Source organism: Rutidosis leptorrhynchoides, chromosome 10 (assembly GCF_046630445.1).
Source record: "Rutidosis leptorrhynchoides isolate AG116_Rl617_1_P2 chromosome 10, CSIRO_AGI_Rlap_v1, whole genome shotgun sequence".
In the NCBI taxonomy this organism is placed as follows: Eukaryota; Viridiplantae; Streptophyta; class Magnoliopsida; order Asterales; family Asteraceae; genus Rutidosis; species Rutidosis leptorrhynchoides.
In genome coordinates, this window is record NC_092342.1 from 333,891,638 (window position 1) to 333,905,213 (window position 13,576).

Below are 13,576 nucleotides of genomic sequence, written 5' to 3' on the forward strand. Positions count from 1 at the left end.
AGAACAAGAACATCGGGATACAACTATTAAACAAAACGTTCCCACAAGTGACGGAGTCGGTAATTGGGGTAAGAAATGAGGTTTTTAGATTGTTACGGGACTGTTGGACATTACGTAACCCTCGTCCCTTTGATAACGTTACAACACGCTGTCTTATCAACGGCCATAACGGTTATGTTTCACAATACCAAGGATGGGAAGTAATCCTAGTAAAACCAGAATGCATGACTTGTTTCTGGATGTATAAATTACATGTCTTTATTGCCTTTGCTGAACGACTTGTGTACTAGCTAGAATTATCTTCACAACCATCTTGTAGCAAATTTATTGTGTGCTATATTTCATGCTATATGTAAAATAAGCGGTATTGTAAGTTTGTAAAATATTGTGTAAAAGTTTGAACGCGAAATATTATTATAATCAGTTTTTCATATAGAATTGTAGTAGTTGAATTGTATATTAGCTACTAAGTATGAACTTAACGGGTAGGTACTACCCGAATTTAAACTTATAAAACGCTAATATGAAGAAAAAGCTTTTATAAATGAGTTCATATTATGCTACGAAATACTATTAACTACTCTTAATATTCTGTATGATTAACTTGTTCCATTTGACTATTTTGAAGGAAATGGCACCGACTACTCGACACACCGTGAATATGAATGAAGAGGAATTCCGTACTTTTCTAGCTTCAAACATAGCCGCAGTACAAGCTGCGCTACATACCAATAATAACCTTGGATCTAGCAGTACAGGAAATCGTGTGGGATGCACCTACAAAGAATTCACTGCCTGTAAACCTTTGGAATTTGATGGAACCGAAGGACCGATCGGATTGAAACGGTGGACCGAGAAGGTCGAATCGGTGTTTGCCATAAGTAAGTGTACTGAAGAGGACAAAGTGAAGTACGCTACGCATACCTTCACAGGTTCTGCGTTAACATGGTGGAATACCTATCTAGAGCAAGTGGGACAAGACGATGCGTACGCACTACCGTGGTCAGCATTCAAGCACTTGATGAACGAGAAGTACCGTCCCAGAACCGAGGTCAATAAGCTCAAGACAGAAGTTAGAGGGTTACGAACCCAAGGATTTGATATTACCACGTACGAAAGACGATTCACAGAATTGTGCCTATTGTGTCCGGGAGCATTCGAAGATGAGGAAGAGAAGATCGACGCGTTTGTGAAAGGATTACCGGAAAGAATCCAAGAAGATATAAGTTCACACGAGCCCGCCTCCATACAACAGGCATGTAGAATGGCTCACAAACTAGTGAACCAGATTGAAGAAAGAATTAAAGAACAGACTGCTGAAGAGGCTAATGTGAAGCAAGTCAAAAGAAAGTGGGAGGAAAACGGTGATAAGAATCACCAATACAACAACAACAGCAATTACAATAATAATCGCAATAATTATCCCAACAATCGCAACATCAATCGCAACTACAACAAACGGCCCAACAATAACAACAACAACAACAATAACAACAACAACAGCAACTACAACAATCATCCCAACAACAATAACAACCGCAACAACAACAACAATCAGAAGCAGCTATGCCAAAGGTGTGAAAAGTATCACTCGGGGTTCTGCACCAAATTTTGCAACAAGTGTAAAAGAAATGGTCATAGCGCGGCGAAGTGTGAGGTCTACGGACCAGGGGTTAACAGAACGAAAGGAACAAATGGTGTCGGAACGAGTAATGGCCGAGCAAATAGTGTCAGAGCAAGTTATGCCAATGTAGTTTGTTATAAATGTGGAAAACCGGGCCACATTATTAGAAATTGCCCGAACCAGGAGAACACGAATGGACAAGGCCGCAGAAGAGTTTTCAATATTAATGCGGCAGAGGCACAGGAAGACCCGGAGCTTGTTACGGGTACGTTTCTTATTGACAATAAATCTGCTTACGTTTTATTTGATTCGGGTGCGGATAGAAGCTATATGAGTAGAGATTTTTGTGCTAAACTAAGTTGTCCATTGACGCCTTTGGATAGTAAATTTTTACTCGAATTAGCAAATGGTAAATTAATTTCAGCAGATAATATATGTCGGAATCGAGAAATTAAACTGGTTAGCGAAACATTTAAGATTGATTTGATACCAGTAGAGTTAGGGAGTTTTAATGTGATAATCGGTATGGACTGATTGAAAGAAGTGAAAGCAGAGATCGTTTGTTACAAAAATGCAATTCGCATTATACGAGAAAAAGGAAAACCCTTAATGGTGTACGGAGAAAAGGGCAACACGAAGCTACATCTTATTAGTAATTTGAAGGCACAAAAACTAATAAGAAAAGGTTGCTATGCTGTTCTACCACACTTCAAGAAAGTACAAACTGAAGAAAAGAGCATCAATGATGTTCCCATTGCAAAAGAATTTCCAGATGTATTTCCGAAAGAATTACCGGGATTACCCCCACATCGATCCGTTGAATTTCAAATAGATCTTGTCCCAGGAGCTGCACCAATAGCTCGTGCTCCTTACAGACTCGCACCCAGCAAGATGAAAGAACTGCAAAGCCAATTACAAGAACTTTTAGAGTGAGGTTTCATTCGACCAAGCACATCACCATGGGGAGCTCCTGTTTTGTTTTTCAAGAAGAAAGATGGTACATTCAGGTTGTGTATCGACTACCGAGAGTTGAACAAACTTACCATCAAGAACCGCTACCCACTACCGAGAATCGACGACTTATTTGATCAACTACAAGGCTCGTCTGTTTATTTAAAGATTGACTTACGTTCCGGGTATCATCAAATGCGGGTGAAAGAAGATGATATTCTAAAGACTGCTTTCAGAACACGTTACGGTCATTCGAGTTTATGGTCATGCCGTTTGGTTTAACTAATGCACCAGCTGTGTTCATGGACCTTATGAACCGAGTGTGTGGACCATACCTTGACAAGTTTGTCATTGTTTTCATTGATGACATACTTATTTACTCAAAGAATGACCAAGAACAAGGTGAACATTTGAGAAAGGTGTTAGAAGTATTGAGGAAGGAAGAATTGTACGCTGAGTTTTCAAAGTGTGCATTTTGGTTGGAAGAAGTTGTAACATCCCAGGTTAACGTTCCCCGTAGCATGATATTGTCCGCTTTTCCCGTAGGCGCACGGATTTTTCTTAGCAACCACACAAGACGAGCACTTTCCCAGGAGGTCACCCATCCTGGTAGTGCTCTCGCCTGAGCACGCTTAACTGCAGAGTTCTCATGGGATCTGCTGCGCTTGTGGTCCCAAAACGCGTCATGCTAGGAAAGGTCTCCACACCCTTATAAGGCATGCTTCGTTCCCCTCTCCAACCGATGTGGGACGGATGTAACACGGATGTTACAATCCTCCCCCCTAATGGGACACAGCGTCCTCGCTGTGCACTTTTGTTCGGGGCCTGGCTCTGATACCATCTGAAAGGACCCGTTCATATACATTATAAACGATTCACAATAGTTGATTACATCGCGAGGTATTTGACCTCTATATGATACATTTTACAAACATTGCATTCGTTTTTAAAAGACAAACTTTCTTTACAACGAAAGTTGACGGCATGCACACCATTTCATAATACATCCAACTATAATTGGCTTAATAATAATCTTGATGAACTCAATGACTCGAATGCAATGTCTTTCAAAATATGCCATGAATGACTCCAAGTAATATCCTTAAAATGAGCTAATGCACAGCGGAAGATTTCTTTAATACCTGAGAATAAACATGCTTTAAAGTGTCAACCAAAAGGTTGGTGAGTTCACAGGTTTATCATAACAATCATTTCAATATATTAATAGACCACAAGATTTCCATTTATAAATATATGTACACTCGCAAGTGTATAAAAGTATTCTATAAGTTGTAGGCACCCGGTAACAAGCCTTAACGTTCATGTTTTACCCTCTGAAGTACACCAGATCAGGTGTGTTTAAAATAACCTCGAAGTACTAAAGCATCCCATAGTCAGGATGGGGTTTGTCAGGCCCAATAGATCTATCAACAGGATTCGCGTTTACAATACCCATGTAAATAGTAGTTACCAAGCTACAGGGAAATATGCCAGTGGTACAACTCAACGTAGAATATATTTTTAAGTACTTGTGTCTATTTTGTAAACATTTATAAAAGCAGCGCATGTATTCTCAGCCCAAAAATATATACTGCAAAAGCAATTAAAAAGGGAGCAAATGAAACTCACCATACTGTATTTCGTAGTAAAAATACATATAACGTCATTTAACAAGTGCAAGGTTGGCCTCGGATTCACGAACGTATCAATATTGAGATTCAATATTGCAGGAAAGTACGTAGACGCAACGGAGATGATAAACACTAGATTGACCTCACGAGCATACCCATGAACCATACTCATCACCTCCATATCTATAACCCATAATTTCCTTAGCTTCGACTCATTCAAAAAAACTATTTTGAAATCACTCGGACAGCACTCCGTCGTAATATTTTATGTATACTAATAATATCTTGAAATAATACAGAGCAAATATATATATATATATATATATATATATATATATATATATATATATATATATATATATATATATATATATAAATCGATTGAGAGAGTTTAGAGAAATATATTTTCAAGTTTCTATGAAATAATAAAACCTATTGAATTCTATTTATAATAGATTTTTGAATTATTAAAGTGAATTATTAAAGTATGAATTATTAAAGTGAATTATTAAAATATGAATTATTAAAGTGAATTATTAAAGTATGAATTATTAAAGTGAATTATTAAAGTATGAATTATTAAAGTGAATTATTAAAGTATGAATTATTAAAGTGAATTGAATTATTAAAGTATGAATTATTAAAGTAAATTATTAAAGTATGAATTATTAAAGTGAATTATTAAAGTATGAATTATTAAAGTGAATTATTAAAGTATGAATTATTAAAGTGAATTATTAAAGTGAATTATTAAAGTTAAAGTAAAGTAAAAGTAAAGTAAAGGTAAAGTTAAAGTATAGTAAAAGTATAAAAACTATGTATGTATAATACGCGTATAAATATATATAATATTAATTTAAATCGTTATATATATTTAATGAAATAAAATAAAAATATCGTTATATTTATTATACTGGTTAAGTAATGAGTTGTCAAAAGTGATTCTAGATATTTATAAAAGTTATATACGTTTTAATAATAAAGTTTTTTTTTTAAACTGAAAACGTCTTTGTACGTTTGAAAATAGATTAATAGAATATTATGGAAACCAATTCTCCACTAACTTTTGTCTAACTTTCGTAAATGACACTTTTTGTTTTTATTCATAAATAGCTTTACAAATTATTCTGAATATCGTTAAGAGGAATAGATTTTCTCAAATCATAGTGGACCTCTCAACAGAGACTTGTAATCATAATTCAATGTTTCTGATAATTCAATCATTTAATATATATATTTTTTATTTCGTCGAAAATCATATTGAAAAAATACGTTCGTGTAAAGTATTATACGTTTAATACTTTATTAATATTCTCAAGTTATAATATATATATACATATACATATCTATCTATATATAACGGTTCGTGAATCGTCGAAATTTGGTCGAGGTTATAATGAATGTATGAACACAGTTTAAAATTCTTGAGATTTAACTTAACAAACTTTGCTTATCATGTCGGAATAATATAAAGATTAAAGTTTAAATTTGATTGGAAATTTCCGGGTCGTCACAGAAGTTCAATTCCTCGGTCACATAGTGAACAAAGAAGGTATTAAGGTGGATCCGGCAAAGATAGAAACTGTTGAAAAGTGGGAAACCCCGAAAACTCCGAAACACATACGCCAGTTTTTAGGACTAGCTGGTTACTACAGAAGGTTCATCCAAGACTTTTCCAGAATAGCAAAACCCTTGACTGCATTAACGCATAAAGGGAAGAAATTTGAAAGGAATGATGAACAAGAGACAGCGTTTCAGTTATTGAAGAAAAAGCTAACTACGGCACCTATATTGTCATTGCCTGAAGGGAATGATGATTTTGTGATTTATTGTGATGCATCAAAGCAAGGTCTCGGTTGTGTATTAATGCAACGAACGAAGGTGATTGCTTATGCGTCTAGACAATTGAAGATTCACGAACAAAATTATACGACGCATGATTTGGAATTAGGCGCAGTTGTTTTTGCATTAAAGACTTGGAGGCACTACTTATATGGGGTCAAAAGTATTATATATACCGACCACAAAAGTCTTCAACACATATTTAATCAGAAACAACTGAATATGAGGCAGCGTAGGTGGATTGAATTATTGAATGATTACGACTTTGAGATTCGTTACCACCAGGGGAAGGCAAATGTCATAGCCGATGCCTTGTGCAGGAAGGACAGAGAACCCATTCGAGTAAAATCTATGAATATAATGATTCATAATAACCTTACTACTCAAATAAAGGAGGCGCAACAAGGAGTTTTAAAAGAGGGAAATTTAAAGGATGAAATACCCAAAGGATCAGAGAAGCATCTTAATATTTGGGAAGACGGAACCCGGTATAGGGCTGAAAGGATTTGGGTACCAAAATTTTGAGATATGAGAGAAATGGTACTTAGAGAAGCTCATAAAACCAGATACTCAATATATCCTGGAACGGGGAAGATGTACAAGGATCTCAAGAAAGATTTTTGGTGGCCGGGTATGAAAGCCGATGTTGCTAAATATGTAGGAGAATGTTTGACGTGTTCTAAGGTCAAAGCTGAGCATCAGAAACCATCAGGTCTACTTCAACAACCCGAAATCCCGGAATGGAAATGGGAAAACATTACCATGGATTTCATCACTAAATTGCCAAGGACTGCAAGTGGTTTTGATACTATTTGGGTAATAGTTGATCGTCTCACCAAATCAGCACACTTCCTGCCAATAAGAGAAGATGACAAGATGGAGAAGTTAGCACGACTGTATTTGAAGGAAGTCGTCTCCAGACATGGAATACCAATCTCTATTATCTCTGATAGGGATGGCAGATTTATTTCAAGATTCTGGCAGACATTACAGCAAGCATTAGGAACTCGTCTAGACATGAGTACTGCCTATCATCCACAAACTGATGGGCAGAGCGAAAGGACGATACAAACGCTTGAAGACATGCTACGAGCATGTGTTATTGATTTCGGAAACAGTTGGGATCGACATCTACCGTTAGCAGAATTTTCCTACAACAACAGCTACCATTCAAGCATTGAGATGGCGCCGTTTGAAGCACTTTATGGTAGAAAGTGCAGGTCTCCAATTTGTTGGAGTGAAGTGGGGGATAGACAGATTACGGGTCCGGAGATTATACAAGAAACTACCGAGAAGATCATCCAAATTCAACAACGGTTGAAAACCGCCCAAAGTCGACAAAAGAACTACGCTGACATTAAAAGAAAAGATATAGAATTTGAAATTGGAGAGATGGTCATGCTTAAAGTTGCATCTTGGAAAGGCGTTGTTCGATTTGGTAAACGAGGGAAATTAAATCCAAGGTATATTGGACCATTCAAGATAATTGATCGTGTCGGACCAGTAGCTTACCGACTTGAGTTACCTCAACAACTCGCGGCTGTACATAACACTTTCCACGTCTCGAATTTGAAGAAATGTTTTGCTAAAGAAGATCTCACTATTCCGTTATATGAAATCCAAATCAACGAAAAACTTCAATTCATCGAAGAACCCGTCGAAATAATGGATCGTGAGGTTAAAAGACTTAAGCAAAACAAGATACCAATTGTTAAGGTTTGATGGAATGCTCGTAGAGGACCCGAGTTCACCTGGGAGCATGAAGATCAGATGAAGAAGAAATACCCGCATTTATTTCCAGAAGATACGTCAACACCTCCAACTGCTTAAAATTTTGGGACGAAATTTATTTAACGGGTAGGTACTGTAGTGACCCGAACTTTTCCATGTTTATATATATATATTAAATGAAATTGTTATTTACATGATTAAGTGTTTCCAACATGTTAAGCAATCAAACTTGTTAAGACTTGATTAATTGAAATAGGTTTCATATAGACAATTGACCACCCAAGTTGACCGGTGATTCACGAACGTTAAAACTTATAAAAACTATACGATGACATATATATGGTTATATATATAGTTAACATGATTTTATTATAAGTATGTATCTCATTAGGTATTTTAACAATGAGTTATATACATAAAAATGAGACTATTAATTTAAGAAACTCGAAAACGATATATATAACGATTATCGTTATAACAACGTCTTACTAGGTACATATGAATCATATTAAGATATTGATACACTTGGTTAATTATATTAAATGATAAGTAAATATATTATTAAGTGTATTAACAATGAAATACATATGTAAAAATAAGACTACTAACTTAATGATTTCGAAACGAGACATATATGTAACGATTATCGTTGTAACGACATTTAACTGTATATATATCATATTAAGATATATTATATATCATAATATCATGATAATATAACAATTTAACATCTCATTTGTTATAATAAACAATGGGTTAACAACATTCAACAAGATCGTTAACCTAAAGGTTTCAAAACAACATTTACATGTAACGACTAACGATGACTTAACGACTCAGTTAAAATGTATATACATGTAGTGTTTTAATATGTATTCATACACTTTTGAAAGACTTCAATACACTTATCAAAATACTTCTACTTAACGAAAATGCTTACAATTGCATCCTCGTTCAGTTTCATCAACAATTCTACTCGTATGCACCCGTATTCGTACTCGTACAATACACAACTTTTAGATGTATGTACTATTGGTATATACACTCCAATGATCAGCTCTTAGCAGCCCATGTGAGTCAATTAACACATGTGGGAACCATCATTTGGCAACTAGCATGAAATATCTCATAAAATTATAAAAATATGAGTAATCATTCATGACTTATTTACATGAAAACAAAATTTCATATCCTTTATATCTAATCCATACACCAACGACCAAAAACACCTACAAACACTTTAATTCTTCAATTTTATTCATCTAATTGATCTCTCTCAAGTTCTATCTTCAAGTTCTAAGTGTTCTTCATAAATTCCAAAAGTTCTAGTTTCATAAAATCAAGAATACTTCCAAGATTGCAAGTTTACTTCCAAGTTTTCTAAATCCATTCCAAGTAATCATCCAAGATCAAGAAACCTTTGTTACTTACAGTAGGTTATTTTTCTAATACAAGGTAATAATCATATTCAAACTTTAATTCAATTTCTATAGCTATAACAATCTTATTTCGAGTGGAAATCTTACTTGAAATTGTTTTCGTGTCATGATTCTGCTTCAAGAACTTTCAAGCCATCCAAGGATCCTTTGAAGCTAGATCTATTTTTCTCATTTCCAGTAGGTTTATCCAAGGAACTTGAGGTAGTAATGATGTTCATAACATCATTCGATTCATACATATAAAGCTATCTTATTCGAAGGTTTAAACTTGTAATCACTAGAACATAGTTTAGTTAATTCTAAACTTGTTCGCAAATAAAAGTTAATACTTCTAACTTGACTTTTAAAATCAACTAAACACATGTTCTATATCTATATGATATGCTAACTTAATGATTTAAAACCTGGAAACACGAAAAACACCGTAAAACCGGATTTACGCCGTCGTAGTAACACCGCGGGCTGTTTTGGGTTAGTTAATTAAAAACTATGATAAACTTTGATTTAAAAGTTGTTATTCTGGGAAAATGATTTTTATTATGAACATGAAACTATATCCAAAAATTATGGTTAAACTCAAAGTGGAAGTATGTTTTCTAAAATGGTCATCTAGACGTCGTTCTTTCGACTGAAATGACTACCTTTACAAAAATGACTTGTAACTTATTTTTCCGACTATAAACCTATAATTTTTCTGTTTAGATTCATAAAATAGAGTTCAATATGAAACTATAGTAATTTGATTCACTCAAAACGGATTTAAAATGAAGAAGTTATGGGTAAAACAAGATTGGATAATTTTTCTCATTTTAGCTACGTGAAAATTGGTAACAAGTCTATTCTAACCATAACTTAATCAACTTGTATTGTATATTATGTAATCTTGAGATACCATAGACACGTATACAATGTTTTGACCTATCATGTCGACACATCTATATATATTTCGGAACAACCATAGACACTCTATATGTGAATGTTGGAGTTAGCTATACAGGGTTGAGGTTGATTCCAAAATATATATAGTTTGAGTTGTGATCAATACTGAGATACATATATACTGGGTCGTGGATTGATTCAAGATAATATTTATCGATTTATTTCTGTACATCTAACTGTGGACAACTAGTTGTAGGTTACTAACGAGGACAGCTGACTTAATAAACTTAAAACATCAAAATATATTAAAAGTGTTGTAAATATATTTTGAACATACTTTGATATATATGTATATATTGTTATAGGTCCGTGAATCAACCAGTGGCCAAGTCTTACTTCCCGACGAAGTAAAAATCTGTGAAAGTGAGTTATAGTCCCACTTTTAAAATCTAATATTTTTGGGATGAGACTACATGCAGGTTTTATAAATGATTTACAAAATAGACACAAGTACGTGAAACTACATTCTATGGTTGAATTATCAAAATCGAATATGCCCCTTTTTATTAAGTTTGGTAATCTAAGAATTAGGGAACAGACACCCTAATTGACGCGAATCCTAAAGATAGATCTATTGGGCCTAACAAACCCCATCCAAAGTACCGGATGCTTTAGTACTTCAAAATTTATATCATATCCGAAGGGTGTCCCGGAATGATGGGGATATTCTTATATATATATCTTGTTAATGTCGGTTACCATGTGTTCACCATATGAATGATTTTTATCTCTATGTATGAGATGTGTATTGAAATATGAAATCTTGTGGTCTATTGTTACGATTTGATATATATAGGTTAAACCTATAACTCACCAACATTTTTGTTGACGTTTAAAGCATGTTTATTCTCAGGTGAATACTAAGAGCTTCCGCTGTTGCATACTAAAATAAGGACAAGATTTGGAGTCCATGTTTGTATGATATTGTGTAAAAACTGCATTCAAGAAACTGATTTCGATGTAACATATTTGTATTGTAAACCATTATGTAATGGTCGTGTGTAAACAGGATATTTTAGATTATCATTATTTGATAATCTACGTAAAGCTTTTTAAACCTTTATTTATGAAATAAAGGTTATGGTTTGTTTTAAAAATGAATGCAGTCTTTGAAAAACGTCTCATATAGAGGTCAAAACCTCGCAACGAAATCAATTAATATGGAACATTTTTAATCAATAAGAACGGGACATTTCACAGGTGGTCTGATCAGATCCCAAAAACAGTAAGTAAGGTGCTACGGTTAGGTTCTTAGTGCTTGATGCTCATCACGGTTCTCATCCTTGATGCTTGTAGCTTCAAGTGTACAACTCGTTGATGGGTTAGCATCACCTTGACCAAGATTCTACCATAAACACACAATATATTAAGACCAAGTAAGAACACAACTCATTTAAGAGTCTTAGATGGATGATGAACCAAGGTTACATCATATCCTTAGTCTTAACACAATTACAAGTTACATTTTCAACTAAAGCTACAAACATTACTTTAATTAAACAAGTATGAACATAATCTAAGTCAAATGAAGTGATGGAACCCTAAGCTAGAGAGCTTGGATCCTCTTCACACAAGTTATAAGGTCACAAAGCTAGAAAGCTTGAACCTTTAGTGTTCTTGAAGAACTTGAAGCATAAAGCTTAGATCTTTAAGTTTTATGAAGACCATAAACACAAGTTTTGATCTTTATAACAAAATAATGAGATCATAAGTTAGGAAACTTAGATCCAACAAAAGATATGAAGATTCAAGCTAGAAAGCTTGCATCTTGGTTGTTCTTGAAGATCTTGAAGCATAAAGCTTTGATCTTTAAGTTACATGAAGATTACAAACACAAGTTTGAATCTTTATAACAAAATAACAAGATTAAAGTTAAAAGATATAGATCTACAAAGTAGGTGAAGATTCAAAGCTAGAAAGCTTGAATCTTCCATGTTCTTGAAGGATTCAAATCCAAGTTTGAATCTACAAGATGCAATCAAGATCAAAGCTAAAAAGCTTGACCCATGATGATGATGATGAATTCGTGAGAGAGAGAGGAAGAAGAAGAAGAAAAATCAATACTTACACTTTTTAGAGAGAGAAAGAACTAGAGAAAGAATTAGAGAGTGAGTGTGTGTGAATTACAAATGAAAGCAAGTGTAAAATGGATGGAACAAGGCTTGTATTTATAGGTGAATGAGGTGAGGGGAGGGGTGGTGTGGCCGTGATTTTCATGGGGGGACAAGGGAGACCAACTTTTGCTTTTTGGTTAATGGTTGTCTAAAGTTTGTACTTATGTTAGGATCCCATGCAACATTAAGGATAATACTTGACATAAATGCTAGTATGTTCCCTCTAATAAATGAGCATTTATCTTACTTATTAACGGGTCACTAGCTATCAATAATTGGGCTAATTAAATAGTCCACTAACTAGTGTAGGGTGGGCTAAGGCCCAACAAGGTAGAAAGTCCAACAAGACTAACTAGTAAGCATAAGTAAATTACTACGCGTAATTAAGCATCCAAAAACCCAAGTAATTATTATTATGAAATAATAATTAAGATTTTGTAGTCATAATATTCCGATTACGACAAAAGTTAAACGTGTACGCAGTACGCAGTTTGTTCGTAACGTCAAGTGAAACTAACGGTCATAAAGGCTTCCGGTGATCAAGTTAAGTATCCTACGTACTTAAAAGCACGTTTTAACACATAAATGAAAGTAAGCCATGTGTATAAAGATTCCGGAGTATAAAGTAGCACAGTACGCACAAATACGCAGTTTCGCAAAAACCACAAGGCATAAAAACAAGTCGAAAAAGTCGGGTCGTTACATTCTATCTTCAAGTTCTAAGTGTTCTTCATATATTCTTTATGTTCTAGTTTCATAAAACTAAGAATACTTTCAAGTTTGCAAGATTAGTTCCAAACTTTCTAATCCATTACAAGTAATCATCCAAGATCAAGAAACCTTTGTTACTTACAGTAGGTTATCTCTCTAATTCAAGGTAATACTCATATTCTTTGATTCAATTTCTATAACTTTAACAATCTTAATTCGAGCAGAAATCTTACTTGAACTTGTTTTCGTGTCATGATTCTACTTCAAGAACTTTCAAGCCATCCAAGAATCTTTTGAAGCTAGATCATTTCTTGTCACTTCCAGTAGGTTTACCTACTAAACTTAAGGTAGTAATGATGTTCATAACATCATTCGATTCATACATATAAAGCTATCTTATTCGAAGATTTAAACTTGTAATCATTAGAACATAGTTTAGTTAATTCTAAACTTGTTCGCAAATAAAGTTAATCCTTCTAACTTGACTTTTAAAATCAACTAAACACATGTTCTATATCTATATGATATGCTAACTTAATGATTTAAAACCTGGAAACACGAAGAACACCGTAAAACCGGACATACGCCGTCGTA